The sequence below is a fragment of the Peromyscus maniculatus genome, chromosome 1 (genome assembly GCF_049852395.1).
Source record: "Peromyscus maniculatus bairdii isolate BWxNUB_F1_BW_parent chromosome 1, HU_Pman_BW_mat_3.1, whole genome shotgun sequence".
NCBI classification, from domain to species: Eukaryota; Metazoa; Chordata; class Mammalia; order Rodentia; family Cricetidae; genus Peromyscus; species Peromyscus maniculatus.
In genome coordinates, this window is record NC_134852.1 from 21,592,954 (window position 1) to 21,609,057 (window position 16,104).

Consider the following 16,104-nt stretch of genomic DNA (forward strand, 5'->3'; position numbering starts at 1 on the left):
TGCTCGTCCAAGGCTCAGACGGACAGGGACACTGGTGAGGAGAAGCCGCCTGCTGAGAAAGAGCTGGCGAGTGAAGACATTAAGAAGCCACCCCAGCCTCAAGAGGGGACGAAGTCTAGCCAGAGAGACCCGACACTGTATCTGTTTGGGAGAACTGGCCGGGAAAAAGAGGAATGGTTTAGGAGGTTCGTCCTGGCGTCCAAACTGAAGTCAGACCTCAAGAAGCTGCCTGGGGTTTCTGGAAGTAAATCAGGGCTTTTGCCCACCCACAGCAGACACGGCAGCCCCTCGGGGCACCTGACCCATAGCCGAAGCAGCAGCAAAGGCAGCGTGGAGGAGATGATGTCCCAGCCCAAGCAGAAGGAGCTGGTGGGCAGCGTGCGGCAGAAGGTGCTCCTGGACTACAGCGTGTACATGGGCAGGTGTGTGCCCCAGGATGAGCGAAGCCCCCACAGGAGCCCTGTGCAGAGTGCGGAGAGCAGCCCCACAGCTGGGAAGAAGTTGCCGGAGGCCCCACCCTCTGAGGAGGAAGAGCAAGAAGCCTGGGTGAATGCCTTGCTTGGAAGAATATTTTGGGACTTCTTAGGCGAGAAATACTGGTCTGATCTGGTGTCAAAGAAAATCCAGATGAAACTCAGCAAAATTAAGCTCCCCTACTTTATGAATGAGCTAACACTGACAGAACTTGACATGGGTGTGGCTGTGCCAAAAATCCTTCAGGCCTTCAAGCCTTATGTTGATCACCAAGGACTCTGGATCGATTTCGAAATGTCTTACAACGGGTCCTTTCTGATGACTCTCGAGACCAAAATGAACTTGACCAAACTAGGTAAAGAGCCTCTTGTTGAAGCCCTGAAGGTTGGAGAAATTGGCAAAGAAGGTTGCAGGCCCAGGGTGTACTGTCTGGCCGACAGTGATGAAGAATCCTCCAGTGCCGGCTCCTCTGAGGAAGATGATGCACCAGAGCCCAGTGCTGGAGACAAACAGCTGCTCCCTGGGGCTGAAGGGTATGTTGGAGGTCATCGAACAAGTAAAATTATGAGGTTTGTTGATAAAATTACCAAGTCAAAATATTTCCAAAAAGCAACGGAGACAGAGTTCATCAAAAAGAAGATTGAAGAAGTCTCTAATACACCCCTGCTGCTAACCGTGGAAGTGCAAGAATGTCGAGGGACCTTGGCGGTCAACATTCCACCACCCCCGACGGACCGCATATGGTATGGTTTCCGGAAGCCACCGTACGTGGAGCTGAAAGCTCGGCCAAAGCTTGGAGAGAGAGAAGTGACTTTGGTTCATGTGACGGAGTGGATAGAGAAGAAACTGGAGCAAGAGTTTCAGAAAGTTTTTGTCATGCCAAACATGGATGATGTTTATATCCCTATAATGCACTCGGCCATGGACCCTCGCTCCACTTCCTGCCTCCTGAAAGACCCCCCTGTGGAGGCCTCTGACCAGCTGTGATGGGTGAAAAATGGGACATTCCCAGTATGAGACCTAGCTTGAGGTGTGGGGTTTGTGGCTGCCATCTGTGCTGTGGGGCTGGCCTTTACTGATCCACAGCCACTGTCTCTTAAAGGACTGCTTCTGCCCTCTGCCTGCGGTGCCCATTCCACTGTGAGGTGGCGTTCCCTGCACCCAGTGACTGGTGTCTGGTTGTCTGTTGCAAAGCTTGGACTGGCAAAGGAGACTGGAAGAACCATCGTGGCGGAGCCAGAAGTTACAGCTGACTAACACCGTGGCTTGCTTTTTTTTTTTTTTTTTTGAAGTCTACCAGGTTTTGTGGCAGCAAGAGTACATTTGGATCAAGCTGTACAACTGGAAGCCTCCCCCTTGCCTCTTGATTCCTCCAAAGCTTTTCCTCAGGCAGCTGGTGCACAATGGAACACTTTTCCACTCTACACTTTGTACCATGATTGCAGCCCTCCACACTTGAAGAATGTCACTGTGGTAACCTGTGTGGAGTGTGGTTTTGTGAGCCATTTCATTGGTGGTAAAGATAGGCATAGCAACTCTTTTTCATATTAAATTGTGCATTTTTGGAAGCAAGTAGCCATAGGACACACACCCACAAACACACTTTCAGCTGGGGCGGGGACAGAGGGTTTCATGTGAACATCAGGCAAAGCCATGAGATCAAACCATCCCAAATGAGGTACAATCGCCTTGCTTCTAATCAATCCTGATAATTCCCCGGAGACATGAGCATGTGTGACAATATCACACACTGCACACAATGACTGATTGTTCCTCCCTGGTACTGATGGAATGGGGCCAGAAAGCCGGAGCCAAGCTGTTCTTTTCTGGTTTCCTGTGTGGGAGGGGAGGGCCTTACTCATCTAACTGGTTTGGGAGGTTTGTGGGCAGTCCCTTCTCTGATGGCCAGAGGAGGACGGTTTACTTCCTAGTCAGCGTCAAGCACTACATTTCCACGTGCACTTGTGACCTTTCTTTAATGTTGCCAACTTAAGTTTGTGCATTGTGTCAGAATGTTTAGTTTACAAATTGGGGCTCTAATTGCATAATTTGCTTTGAGAAGACCTAATACAATTTTGTTCAAAGCTGCATCCAATATCAAAATTACCTTGGGTAACTTTTGATAATTTAATGTCCGTGGACAGAGCTAATAGTGTTTTTTTTTTAAACAGCACCTTGCCTGAAGATGACTTTAAAGAAATTAATATATTAAAAAATTATATTTGAACCTTTGATTATTTTAATCATCCCATTAAAACACGACAAATTATTTGATCATTCCAGTCAGTGTAGTGCCCTAATTACTCAATGTATAGGCCAGTTCGCCTATCAGTCCATTGTCTTGTTCACTGTTCTTTTTCTGTGCAGTAGCAACTGAAAGTGAAGGACTAGATAGAAGCACTACAGTGTAAAGAGACTACACGACTGTACCGTCGCACTTAAAATAGTATGTGGGGACTTACAATCGCATTGTTCACAAAATAAACATCTCATGTCAAACACCAAAAAAAAAAAAAACAAGAAAAAAAAACAAACAAACAAAAAAAAAACAAACAAAAAAAATTACCACTGCTCATTGAAAGAAGAATCTTCATTGACCATGATGATAGTAGTAGTATATAAGGACAAAGATAGCCATTGAGAAGACAAATTATTATATACATCATGCCCATTTACCAGAACAACAGCAATGGCTTTACCACTGGGACCTTTTTCTTCCTCTGTGTGGGCTTTTGACCATGTTGTCAGCACCAGATTTGAAGTTTTCTCATGTAGAATGGATCTCAATACCAATCAGGAAATCATTGGTTACTTCCGTACCATGATCACCATTATTTCACCAATGACCGTATCTTGTAAGGCTGAAGTATAGATCACATTTTCCAAAGTTGAGCAAGATTATTATCGGCAATCTTCCACAGGCAGCCTACATAACACCTTCTAAAACTATGAGGGCTTTTCAGTACATAGGAATATTTCAGTCAATCTCAGGTTTCTTTCTTTATATTTTGTGCCAAGTGTATAAGGAATCATTTAACAATCAGCTCTTACCAACTAGTTTTTTTGGAAAATTGAGAACAGTTACAATCGCCTATATTATTTGGATCCTCAGGCACTTTCCAGGAAGAAACTTCTAGGGTGGCCTCTAAATTCTAGCATTTGAGTTCTCATTTAATAGCCTATGATCTCTGGAAGCAGTATTTTCCACCCATGCAAAGTACCTTGACTTAAATTCTTTTACATTTTTTAAAGATCTTTACAACTAGTTAGTTTCAATAAGACATTTTTATACACCCTTGGTTTTAATTAATTCCACCACTCACCTTCCTACTCTGTTTGTGTAGACACTCTTACTGTCATATTCTCTTCCTCGATTTTCATATCACAGGTGTTCTATAACTTCCTTTCCCATAACATCATTAAGAATTTTTAGTACCCCTCTAATTGCTTGTTTCTAGCTTTCTGTGCTCTTTATGCACTTCAAGTTAGATGCAAGATGAATTTGGATAGAATACACATATGAGATAAGATATGTAATGAAACATATTTCCTGTTCCATACATTTCACTATGAATTAAAGAGTTTCATTTTTGTAGCTAAAGAAAATTCCATTTTAATATATTTTATAATTTAATTATCTATTATTTAGTTGATATGCAGCTAAGAACAACCAGTTTCAGAGACACTGCCAGCTGCTGCCATGACCAGCAGCATGTGAAGACACCGGTAACCCACCAGCCACGTGGCAAGTATTCTATTATAGCAACAGAAAATAGATTAAGCCACAAAGGATGATCTCCAGAGGATTTTACCTGAGGTAAATTACTTCACAACTTCATACTTTAAACTGGCTATATAAGAAGAGTACAGGAACAGGAAGGTAGACAGGCCCGGCGGCAGAGACAAGCAGACGCAGGTAGGCCTGCGGCGGGGGCCGGTGGAGGTAGACGGGCCCAGTGGCGGCAGCCGACAGGAATATTCAGACCCAGCGGCAGCCGGCAGAGACATTCAGGCCCAGCGGCGGCCCACAGAAGTAGACGGACCCAGCGGCGGCCCGTTGAGGTAAACGGGCCCGGCGGCAGCGGCCGACAGGGACATTCAGGCCTGGCGGCAGCCGGCAGAAACATTCAGTCCCAGCGGCAGCCCACAGAGGTAGACAGGCCCGGCGGCAGAGACAAGCAGACGCAGGTAGGCCTGCGGCGGGGGCCGGTGGAGATAGACGGGCCCAGCGGCGGCAGCCGACAGGGATATTCAGACCCAGCGGCAGCCAGCAGAGACATTCAGGCCCAGCGGCGGCCCACAGAAGTAGACGGGCCCAGCGGCGGCCCGCTGAGGTAAACGGGCCTGGCGGCAGCGGCCGACAGGGACATTCAGGCCCGGCGGCAGCCGGCAGAGACATTCAGGCCCAGCGGCGGACCACAGAGGTAGACAGGCCCAGCGGCAGAGACAAGCAGACGCAGGTAGGCCTGCGGCGGCAGCCCGCGAAGGTAGACGGGCGCAGCAGCAGCCCGCTGAGGTAGACGGGCCCAGCGGCGGCAGCCGACAGAGATATTCAGGCCCGGCGGCAGCCAGCAGAGACATTCAGGCCCAGCGGCGGTCCACAGAGGTAGACGGGCCCGGGGGCGAAGACAAGCAGACGCAGGTAGGCCTGTGGCGGCGGCCTGTGGAGGAAGACGGGCCCAGCGGCAGCCCGCTGAGGTAGACGTGCAGCGGCCGACAGGGACATTCAGGCCCGGTGGCGGCCCCCAGAGGCAGACAGACCCAGCGGTAGCTGACAGGGACATACAGGCCCGGCGGCGGACCGCAGAGGTAAACAGGCCCAGGGACGGAGACAAGCAGACACAGCTTGGAACAGGGACGCCCCTAACCCCAACATCTGGGGAAGAAGCTATCTCCGTGGGTCAGAACCAGAACGAATCTGAACACTCCGTCTGAGGACAACCCAGGGCCCAGATGCTGATCCTGTGAAACCCAACAACTTGGAGGTGTTGGTGAGACTACCCTGCTCAGCTGAAACCCATCTGGGAGAGGATTCAGATGCCTACAGTTTAAAGTCTGAAGAAACAAGATCAGCTGAGGAGTTGACAAATGAACAAAAAGTGACCTGAGAACACAGAAGAAGGCGCTACCCAGACACCAAACCAGATCACCAGAATCATAAGTATATAATTCACCGATCGAAATCAGCTGCCCCTGAAGAAATAGCCCAAAAGCACCAATTTAACCAAGAACCCATACTAAACCAAGACTAAAAATTAGAACAAGAGAAGCACTCTCAGACACAGACACCACCTGCACCTCACAGAGGAAGAGATGAGTAGGCGCCAGTGCAAAAATACAGGCAACAACATAAAGACCTATATGGCAACATCAGAACCTAGTGATTCTACACCTGCAAGACCTAAACATACCATGACAGAAGAAACAGAAGAAATCAACCCTAAAAATGACATTAAGAAGATGATAGAGGCCCTTAAAGAAGAAATAAAACATTCCCTCAATGAGGAAATAAAAACTTTCCTTAAAGAGGAATTGAAAAACTACCTTAAAGAGGAAATAAAAACTTTCCTTAAAGAGGAAATAAAAAACTCCCTTAAAGAGGAAATAAAAACTTCCCTTAAAGAGGAAATGAAAAACTCCATTAAAGAGGAAATAAAAAACTCCCTTAAAGAAATGGAAGAAAAAACGAACAAAAAATGGGAAGAAATCAAAGAAAGCCAAGAAAAAGCAATTAAACAGATGAAAGAAACATTCCAAGATCTGAACAATGAATTTGAGACAATAAAGAAAACACATGCTGAGGGAATGCTGGAAATAGAAATCCTGACAAAACGAACAGGAACTACAGAAACAAGCATAACCAACCGATTGCAAGAGATGGAACAGAGAATCTCTGACACTGAAGACACGATAGAGAAAATAGATTCGTCAGTCAAAGAAAACAATAAAGACAAAAAAGTCCTAACACAAAACGTCCAGGAAATTTGGGACACCATGAAAAGACCAAACCTAAGAATAATAGGGATAGAAGAAGGAGAAGAATACCAACTCAAAGGCACAGAAAATATATTCAACAAAATCATAGAAGAAAACTTTCCTAACCTAAAGAAAGAAATACCTATGAAGATACAAGAAGCTTACAGAACACCGAATAGGCTGGATCCAAAAAAAAAGTCCCCTCGCCACATAATAATCAAAACACTAAACACACAGAATAAAGAAAAAATATTAAGAGCTGCAAAGGAAAAGGACCAAGTAACATATAAAGGCAAACCCATCAGAATAACACCAGACTACTCAATAGAGACTATGAAAGATAGAAGATCATGGACAAACCTCATGCAGACACTAAGAGACCATGGATGCCAACCCAGACTATTATACCCAGCAAAACTCTTAATCACCATAGGCGGAGTAAACAAAATATTCCAGGATAAAACCAGATTTAATCAATACCTGTCCACAAACCCAGCCCTACAGAAAGCACTAGAAGGGAAAATTCAACCCAAAGAAGCTAAACACATCCATGAAAAATCAAGCAATAGATAATCCTACACCAACATACACCACAGAAGGACAACACAACACAACCAAAAAAATAACAGGAATTAACAATCACTGGTCATTAATATCCATCAATATCAATGGTCTCAACTCACCTATAAAAAGACACAGGCTAACAGAATGGATTAGAAAACAGGACCCATCCATATGCTGCATACAAGAAACACACCTTAACTCCAAAGACAGACACTACCTCCGAGTAAAGGGCTGGGAAAAGGTTTTCCAAGCAAATGGCCCTAAGAAACAAGCTGGTGTAGCTATCCTAATATCTAATAAAATAGACTTCAAACTAAAATCAATCAAAAGAGACCAGGATGGACATTACATATTCATCACAGGAAAAATCCACCAAGATGAAGTCTCGATTCTAAACATTTATGCTCCAAATACAAAAGCACCCACATTCATAAAAGAAACACTACTAAAGTTTAAAACGCACATCAAACCCCACACATTAGTAGTGGGAGATTTTAACACACCACTCTCACCAAAAGATAGATCTACCAGACTGAAACTTAACAAAGAAATAAAGGACCTAACAGATGTTATGACTCAAATGGACCTAATAGATATCTACAGAATATTCCATCCTAACACAAAAGAATATACCTTCTTCTCAGCACCCCATGGAACCTTCTCAAAAATTGACCACATGCTTGGACACAAAACAAATCTCAACAGATACAAAAAAATTGGAATAACCTCCTGTATTTTATCAGACCACCATGCCTTAAAGTTAGAACTCAATAACAACAAAAATTATAGAAAACCCACAAACTCATGGAAACTGAATAATACCCACCTGAAACATCAATGGGTCAAGGAAGAAATAAAGACAGAAATTAAAGAGTTCCTAGAATTCAATGAAAATGAAAGTACAACATACCCAAACTTATGGGACACTATGAAAGCAGTGCTAAGAGGAAAATTCATAGCTCTAAATGCACACATAAAGAAGATGGAGCAATCCCATACCAATGAATTAACAGCACAACTGAAAGCTCTAGAACAAAAAGAAACAAACTCACCCAGGAGAAATAGACGCCAGGAAATAATCAAATTGAGGGCTGAAATCAACGAAATAGAAAACAAGAGAACAATACAAAAAATCAATGAAACAAAGAGTTGGTTCTTTGAAAAAATCAACAAGATAGACAAACCACTAGCCAAATTAACCAAAAGGCAAAGAGAGAACACCCAAATTCACAAAATCAGAAATGAAAAGGGAGACATAACAACAGACAATGAGGAAATCCAGAGAATCATCAGATCATACTTCAAAAACCTGTACTCCACAAAAATGGAAAACCAGGAAGAAATGGACAATTTTCTGGATAAATACCAAATACCAAATTTAAATCAAGATCAGATAAACCATTTAAATAGACCAATAACCCCTAAAGAAATAGAAACAGTCATCAAAAGTCTCCCAACTAAAAAAAGCCCAGGACCAGATGGTTTCAGTGCAGAATTCTACCTGACTTTCAAAGAAGAACTAATAGCAATCCTCTTCAAAGTGTTCCACACAATAGAAACAGAAGGAACACTACCAAACTGTTTTTATGAGGCTACAATTACCCTGATACCCAAACCACACAAAGATGCAACAAAGAAAGAGAACTACAGACCAATCTCCCTCATGAACATTGATGCAAAAATACTCAACAAAATATTGGCAAACCGAATCCAAGAATACATCAAAACAATCATCCATCACGACCAAGTAGGATTCATCCCAGGGATGCAAGGATGGTTCAACATACGGAAATCAGTCAATGTAATACACCATATAAACAAACTGAAAGAAAAAAACCACATGATCATCTCCCTAGATGCTGAAAAAGCCTTTGACAAAATCCAACACCCCTTCATGATAAAGGTCTTAGAAAGAATAGGAATACAAGGAACATTTCTAAACATAATAAAAGCAATTTATAGCAAGCCAACAGCAAACATCAAATTAAATGGAGAGAAACTCAAAGCGATACCACTAAATTCAGGAACAAGACAAGGCTGTCCACTCTCCCCATATTTATTCAATATAGTACTAGAAGTTCTAGCTAGAGCAATAAGACAACAAAAGGAGATCAAAGGGATACAAATTGGTAAGGAAGAAGTCAAACTTTCACTATTTGCAGATGATATGATAGTATACATAAGTGACCCCAAAAACTCTACCAGGGAACTTCTACAGCTGATAAACTCCTTCAGTAAAGTGGCAGGATACAAGATCAACTCAAAAAAATCAGTAGCCCTCCTATACACAAATGATAAAAGGGCTGAGAAAGAAGTCAGAGAAACATCACCCTTTACAATAGCCAAAAATAATATAAAATACCTTGGGATAACACTAACTAAACAAGTGAAAGACCTTTTTGATAAGAACTTTAAATCTCTAAAGAAAGAAATTGAAGAAGATATCAGAAAATGGAAGGATCTCCCATGCTCATGGATAGGTAGGATTAACATAGTAAAAATGGCAATCTTACCAAAAGCAATCTACAGATTCAATGCAATCCCCATCAAAATCCCAACACAATTCTTCACAGACTTGGAAAGAAAAATACTCAACTTTATATGGAAAAACAAAAGACCCAGGATAGCTAAAAGAATCCTATACGATAAAGCAACCCTTGGAGGCATCACCATCCCGGACCTCAAACTCTACTATAGAGCTATAGTAATAAAAACAGCTTGGTACTGGTATAAAAACCGACATACGGACCAATGGAATCGAATTGAAGACCCTGACATTAATCCATGCACATATGAACACCTGGTTTTTGACAAAGGAGCCAAAACTATACAATGGAACAAAGAAAGTATCTTCAACAAATGGTGCTGGCATAACTGGATGTCAATATGTAAAAGATTACAAATAGATCCATATCTGTCACCATGCACAAAACTCAAGTCCAAGTGGATCAAAGACCTAAACATAAATCCAGTTACACTAAACTTAATAGAAAAGAAGATAGGAAGCATTCTTGAACGCATTGGCACTGGAGACCATTTCCTAAATAAAACACCGACAGCACAGACCCTGAGCACAACCATTAATAAATGGGACCTCTCAAAAATGAGAAGCTTTTGCAGGGCAAAAGACACAGTCAATAAGACAAAAAGACAGCCAACAGATTGGGAAAAGATCTTCACCAACCCCACATCTGACAAGGATTGATCTCTACAATATATAAAGAACTCAAGAAACTAGACATCAAAGCACTGAACAGTCCAATTAAAAAATGGGCTAAAGAGCTAAACAGAGAATTCACAAAACAGGAACTACAAATGGCTGAAAGACATTTAAAGAAATGCTCAACATCCTTAATCATCAGAGAAATGCAAATCAAAACGACTCTGAGATACCACCTTACACCTGTTAGAATGGCTAAGATCAAAAACACCAATGACAACCAATGTTGGAGAGGATGTGGAGCAAAGGGAACACTCCTCCACTGTTGGTGGGAATGTAAACTTGTACAACCACTATGGAAATCAGTATGGCGGTTTCTCAGAAAATTAGGAATCAAACTACCTCAAGACCCAGCCATCCCACTCTTGGGCATATACCCAAAGAATGCTGATACATACCATAAAGATACATGCTCAGCTATGTTCATAGCAGCACTATTTGTAATAGCCAGAACCTGGAAACAACCTAGATGCCCATCAACGGAAGAATGGATGAAAAAAATGTGGTACATATACACAATGGAGTACTACTCAGCAGAGAAAAACAATGAAAGCATGAAATTTGCAGGCAAATGGATGGAACTAGAAAAAATTATCCTGAGTGAGGTAACCCAAACCCAGAAAGACAGTTATGGTATGTACTCACTCATTGGTGGATTCTAGATATAAAATGAACAATCAGACCACAACCCATAGAACCATAGAGGCTATATATATAGCATGGAGGTCCCTAGGACGACTGTGGCATATAATAAATTTCAGTTTTAGTCAATTATTGAAAAAAAAATAGCCAAATGAATGGAAACACATGAACTATGAACCAAAGACTGAGGGGCTCCCAGCTGGATCAGGCCCTCTGAATAGGTGAGACAGTTGATTGGCTTGATCAGTTTGGGAGGCATCTAGGCAGTGGGACCAAGTCCTGTGCTCATTCCATGAGTTGGCTGTTTGAAACCAGGAACTTATGCAGGGACACTTGGCTCAGTCTGGGAGGAAGGGACTGGACCTCCCTGGACTGAGTCTACCAAGTCGATCACAGTCCTCGGGGGAGGACTTGTCCTGGAGGAGGTGGGAATGGAGGGTGGGCTGGGGGTAAGGGGAGGGCGTGGGAGGGGGGAGAATAGGGGAACCCATGGCTGATATGTAGAACTGAATGGTATTGTAAAATAAAAAATATATATCACAAAAAAAAAAGAACAACCAGTTTCCTACATGTTGTGAATAGAATTGCAATGAAGACAGAGGTGTAAGTACATATATAGTACTATATACTTAAGAAATATATATGTATATAATATACATACATACACACATATAGCACACACACACATACAAATAAAACTACGTAGTTATTAAATACCTAAATTCATAGTAGTATATACATAAGGAGTTTGAGTATTTACCTAATAGTGGATAGCTGAGTCATATGTGACTTTTGTTTTTAACTTTCTGATAAATTCCACAGCGAATTCAATAGTGTCTGTGCCAGTTTGCACTGTCACCGGTGGTTTGTTTTCCTCACATTTTCTTCTTCAAATTTTTAAAATTAAGCTTTATACTAAGAAAAAAAATCCCTTGCAAATAAATAAAAACAAGATGCACCAAAAACAGTGGACTCAAGGCCTACACAACTTAAAACACTTGTATACAGTTAGAATTGATATTCAAAAGGGAAGCTGTAAAGCTTCACATTAAATGTTACAATTTCAATATCACTTATGTTTTAGTCACTTACCAAACACCAAAACCAAAACTCCATGACATGACAGACTTGGAACCAGAGCAATAATTAACCTTAGATTCCTTAATCACTCTTGTCAATTAAATGCATCTACTTCTTTCTTAATTCCTTATATGACTTTCTTTTGCACACATTTTCAACATTTGTTGTCATTTGTTATCTTGAAAATGCCCATTCTGATTGAGGTAAGATAAGCTCTCCAAGTAGTTTTTATTGATATTTTTCTGATGGTTAATGATATAGAAAACTGTAAAAATGCATATGAGATATTTGTCTTTATATTTTGGTAACATGGTTTAGTTCTTTAGCCCAGGTTTGGCTCCATTTGTTTATTTTCTTAGTGTTGACTTTTTTGTTTTTGAATTCTTCATAGGTATTGGGGACATACTGTCTCTTAGTTTATAGCTGTTGGGGATTCTCCCCCCACCCCCAGCTAGAGTTTTCCTGCCTTGCCCACCTTGCCCACAGTTAGGACAAATCTCTTTCACCCGCCAGTCCCACAGCCGCTCAGACTCAACCAAGTAAACACAGAGACTTATGTTGCTTATAAACTGTATGGTCATGGCAGGCTTCTTGCTAACTGTTCTTATAGTTTAAATTAATCCATTTCTATAAATCTATACCTTGCCACGTGGCTTGTGGCTTACCGGTGTCTTCACATGTGGCTTGTCATAGTGGCAGCTGGCAGTTTCTCTGACTCAGCCTTCCACTTCCCAGAATTCTTCTCCTCCTTGTCCCGCCTATACCTGCCCCCCATTCTGTAATATGCTGATTCACATGATTAATGATTTCCTCAGTTCTACACAAGCATTTTAATTTCACAAGGTTCCACTTGTTGATTATTGGCCATATTTTTTGACTGAAATAATTTCTATTAAGCAAAGCCTTACCTCTATTTCAACGTGTAGTCCTCATTTTTCCACTGGGTGTTTTAAAGTTTTGCATGTTCTGTTGATGTTCTTGATGTATTTGGTATTGGTGGTGGTGGTGGTGGTTGTGTGTGTGTGTGTGTGCTGTGTGTGTGCATAATAAGATATTAAGATATAAATTCCGATAGATGGCAGTGGTGGATTCCTTTAATCCCAGCACTCGGGAGGCAGAGCCAGGCAGAACTCTATGAGTTTGAGGCCAGCTTGGTCTACAGAGTAAGATCCAGACAGGCACCAAAACTACAACAAAGCCCTGTCTCAAAAAACCAAGAAAAAAACAAGATAATTTGCTTCTTCAATATTAGCTATCCAAATTCCAAAATATCATTTACTAGAGATTCTGTCTTTTTTCCAAAGTACATTTTTCTGCATTTTGTCAGTAATCAGGTGCCCACAGCTGTGTGAACTTGTCTTGGTTTTCTATTCCATTAATCTACATCTGTTTTTGTATCACTGCAATGAGTTTTTATTTCTATATCTCTGTAGTGTTACTTGAATTAAGGGACATTTTTTTTCTCTAAAATACTGGATTATCTGCTGTATGTTTGTGTTTGAGTGAGTGTATGTGTGTATGAGTTTGTGTGCTTTCATATAATTTATTACTGAATTTGTTCTTTGCAAATTTGATATACATACACGAAAAATGTATAAAATAGATTCTGATTATGGAAACCTTCATTCTGTAATTCCCTTCTCATTTCTATTAACATCCATCCTCTTCAGTGCCCTTTTGAAACATGTATGTCTCTATTTGTGATACATTTGGTTTAACTGTAATTAAGATGATTTGAAAGACTGTGATTTTTGAACTACTTAGTAAAACCTGGTACATACCTAAGTGGATATACAACTGAAGACAGTGACTGCTTATTTATCACCCAGAATACTTAAGTATCCAGCTCTTCAGCAGGGAGTAGTAAAGTATTATTAGTCTCCTCCACAACCCGTGATTGCCTGGTGATGGGCCAGTATTGTCAGGGCCAGTTGAAGGCAGGCTCAGTCAGTTTGACATCATGACTACACTAGTGACTACATTAGCTCTATTATGCCCATAAGTCATCATTTAATTTCATACCTCCTCTCTTTGTCTTCCTATCTCTCTGTCTCTGCCTGTTTCTCTCAGTCTCTCAATCTCTCACTCTCCCAACTCTTACATTCTTTACTCTCCTTTATCTACAATAATCTTTGAGCCTTAGAGGTGTTTGCATAATGTCCCATTCAGGACAGTGAAAAACCATCTTGTGGAATCTTAAATTCTTTGTTCTGTGAATATGACGCTGAAATGTTCAGGTTGAATTTGCACACTGCTTTTGATAGGATACCCATTATCCTCACATCAATTTTTCTGGTACATGATCATGAGAAGACTTTCCATTTCCTTATGTCTGTTTCAGTTTCTTCCTTCAGTATGTTGAGGTTTTCATTATATAGGATTTCCCATCCTTGGTACAGATGTTACTTTTCTCTTGCTGTGATAAAACATCATGAAAAAGGAAACTCATATAAGGAATTATATGTTTGACATTTGCAGTTTCATAGAGGTAAGAGTACATCATCATCATGGCAGGAATCATGCATCCAGAGAAATAAACAGGGCACTGGAGCAGCAGCTGGGAATTCACACCTCAATCCACACACAGGAAGCATAAAGAGGGCACTCAAAACGTTGTCAGCCTTCTAAACACCTACAGAAAAGACACACCTCCTTACTTTTGTCAAACTTCCACCAACTTGGAACCAAAGATTCAAATGCCTAAAACACCCAGGAAAAATTACACTCTAAGTAGCACATTTATTTCTCTGATTTCTTTCTCAGTTTGTTTGAGATTATTATATAGTAAAAGTGTTGATGGTTGTGTGTTAATTTTATATCCTATTACATTAATAAAAGAATTTTATCAGATCTAAGTGTTTTCTAATGAACTGTATCAGATATCTTATTAACAGAATGGTATTACCTAAAAATAAAAGTACTTTGACTTTTTGTATTCCTTTTGTCTTTTTGCTCATGCTTAGATTCTAATACTGTGTTGGAAAAGGGTACAAAAATGTGTATACTTGCCAGGTGGTGGTGGCACATGCCTGTAATCCCAGCACTCTGGAGGCAGAGGCAGGTGGATCTCTGTGAGTTCGAGACCAGCCTGGTCTACAGAGCTATTCCAGGACAGGCTCCAAAGCTACAGAGAAACCCTGTCCTGAAAAACAAAAAAAAAATGCATATATTTGTCTCCTTCCTGATTTTAGTAGAAACGCTTTGGATTTTTTCTATGTAGTGGAATATCAACTATAGTTTTGTTTGCTATGGTGGATATTATGTTGAAATAAGTTCCTTCTGTTCTAATTTCTTCAAGGCTTTGTTCATGAGGTGGTGGTAGATTTTTTCAAAAGAATTTTGTGTATTTAAACAGAATACAATGTGCTTTCTGCTCTTGTGTTAATTTATGCTATTTAATTTACAACATTTACTGATTTTTGTGTTTTAAGTAGTCCTTCACTCTATCTCTGGAATAACATCAACTTGATCATAGTGAAGGGTTGTTTCATTTGGTGTGAGTGTGTGTGTGTGTGTGTGTGTGTGTGTGTGTGTGTGATTGAATGAAATTGGCTCTTTTAATCTTATAGGGAGTGACACTATTAGGATCTGTGACTTTTGGAGTGGCTATGGCCTTGTTAGAGGAAATGTATCACTGTGGAGGCAGAACTTGAGATTTCCTATTCTCAGGATTCCACAGAGTGATGGTTGATTTTCTGCTGTCAGTAAGATCTAGGATTACCAGCTATTATCATGTTGCCTTTTCATAGCATTAAAAACCCAAACTAAAACAGAAGTTTATACCAGTGACTGGGGTATAGCTATAAGAGGCCTGACCATGTTTTGGTTTGGAGGAATAAGAACTTTGGTACTTTGGATTAAAAAAAGTAGTGGAACACTATAAGTACTGCTCAATGGGCCATACTAGTAGGAGTGTGGAAGCAGAGGTGCTAAGTGTTATTTGAATTATTGAGTTAGTCAGGGGCTCACTCAAGAAGTTTGAGAAAATTTAAGTTTTGTATGTTGCCTAGAGATCATTCTTGTGATATTTTGGGGAAAAAAGTGGCTGTCTTTTCCTCTTGTCCTAAGAGTCTGTGTGAGGCTAAAGTGAAAATTTTGTATGAATTCTATTGACCAAAGAAATCACAATACAGCCTAATATAAACTCT

General features: G+C 40.9%; 1 pseudogene across 1 annotated transcript; it reads left to right on the forward strand.

Moving 5' to 3' along the window:
- On the forward strand, positions 1-2,042 carry LOC102908513 (testis-expressed protein 2 pseudogene; annotated as a pseudogene). Its single transcript, XR_013053126.1, has one exon. The product of XR_013053126.1 is annotated as a testis-expressed protein 2 pseudogene (transcript).
- Positions 2,043-16,104: the final 14,062 nt, after the last annotated feature.